The sequence below is a fragment of the Ceratosolen solmsi genome, unplaced genomic scaffold (assembly GCF_000503995.2).
Source record: "Ceratosolen solmsi marchali unplaced genomic scaffold, CerSol_1.0 scaffold47, whole genome shotgun sequence".
Taxonomy (NCBI): Eukaryota; Metazoa; Arthropoda; class Insecta; order Hymenoptera; family Agaonidae; genus Ceratosolen; species Ceratosolen solmsi.
The window spans coordinates 7,165,474-7,167,610 of NW_011948419.1; positions in this window are offsets into that span (position 1 = coordinate 7,165,474).

Genomic DNA, 2,137 nt, shown 5'->3' on the forward strand with positions numbered 1-2,137 from the left:
AACGTGGGATTATTAAGTTTGACAATGCTGTAAGATCTGACCTGATAATCATCCATTGGGATGACAGTTGTGCAGGTAAGGCTTCGTCCCAGTGTAGTTTGTGCAGCCAGAGCTCTTGCATGAATATCTTTGCCTTGATTACAACTGGCGATACAAAACCTAGAGGATCAAATATTTTTGCAATCTCAGATAGAATGAGGCGCTTCGTAAATTTATTATCTTGTCTCGGTGTCTGTGTGGTAGTGAATGAAAATGTATCTTGTTGAGGTGACCATTTTAGCCCAAGAATTTTTGTTGTGCAATCGTCGAACGAAACTGCTTGTGGTTGAATGTGACTGGCGTTGACTGCAGTGATGACGTCCTTGTGTGTAGCATACCATTTTGCGAGTGGAAAACCGCCCGCCATGCAGAGGTCTCGTAACTGGAGGGCAACCTTTACCAGCTGCCCGGGAGTGTCCGCAGTTCCGAATATGTCGTCAACGTATCTTCCATGAATTATGGAAGGCACAGCTAAAGGATACCTTGCTCCTTCGTCTTCCACTAATTGCAGCAGTGTTCTCACTGCTAGGAAGGGTGCAGCTCGTGTTCCATAAGTAACAGTTGTCAATTGATAAGAGACTTCTTCATTGTTTTCATTAACCCATAGAATTCTCTGTAGGTCCCAGTCATCTTCATGTACTTTAATTTGTCTGTACATTTTCGTGATGTCGGTGGCAAACAAGTAACGTTGTCTTCTAATCCAAATTAAGATGTCTGAAATGTCTGGATTTAAGTTAGGTCCAGTGTGCATAATGTCATTTAGAGAAAGTCCTGACGTAGACTTGCAGGAACCATTGAATACTACTCTTAATTTGGTTGTAGTGTTATCTGGTTTGAGTACACCGTGGTGTGGCAGATAATACTGCGCCTGATGACTGGTAACTTCAGGAGCCAATCTCATATGGCCAAGTTCCTTGTATTCTGCGTAGGTGTCGGTTTTCGGGAACCTGCAGGAGTTGATGTTACCTGTTCACCTTGTTCAAGAGATCTCACCCTTGTATCGAGAAAGGTCTTTAATTGATCTAGACGAGGGTAGGCGGTGGATGTTCCTAGAGACGTTTCCCATAACTCCACTGTAGTGCGGTCAAATTGTAATGAGATTTGATGCACGAGAATGTAGTTCCACAAGTCTGGTAATATGTCCATTGACAGAAGTTGTTTTACTGTCTCTTGTGCTCTTTTGGCAAGATCTTTCAAGCTCTCTGCATCACCCTTGACTGGTTTAATTGGAGGAAAGATTTTGAGAAGACAGGCACGGATTGATTGGCGTGGGTTCCTGAACTGTTCTGTTAATGTTTCCCATGCAGGCATTAGGGATTCCTTTGTGAGTGCGTATCCCCTTATAAACGGTAGAACTGAGTCGTCAACTGAGGTAAATAGGCAGTGCAGCTTTTCCACGTCACTAATTTCTTTGCTTTTCAAAACAAGTGCCTCGAAGAGGTCACTGAATAAGTCCCAGTCTTCTTGCTTTCCACTGAACTTGGGTAATTTAACTGTTGGCAGTCGACTTCCATGTGTTCTTACCGGATGTAGTGTGGGCTGTTGCTCATTGCACTCGATCTTGAATTTTTGGCGAAGCCTGCTGAGAATCCCTCGTGTCATTACAAATTGAGACGCTTCGGTTGATAACATATCGGTAGGAATGCTGTCTTCAGTGTCTTGCTCAGTGGGCCAGATTGTTCGTAGGTATGCATGTTCCTTATTAAAGGCCTTGTGAATCTCTTCGGCATGTGAAAAGGCATCTAATAGTTCTTCTGCAGTGGTATCAGGGTCTGGCACTGCATACTTATTAGCAAGACCCTGTAATATTTTTATACGTTCAGTTTGATCATTCAATCTTACTGTAAATTCAGATTTTGATCGGGTAGCCGTTGAGCTTCGAAGGGAGGTGGCTCTCCTTGCCTTTGACGTTCTTGCCCCCTTGGCTTCCATCCTGTGTTTACTGTCCCTTTTTCTTTATTGATTTATGTGATAAATGGAATATTCCCTTGGATGTATTGCCTTCTATTCGATTGGCAGACTTAGTATGGCAATATGGGCCTTGATCGTCCACTGTATTCCTTCAATTTATTATCTGACGATGAGACTATCCGGCTCG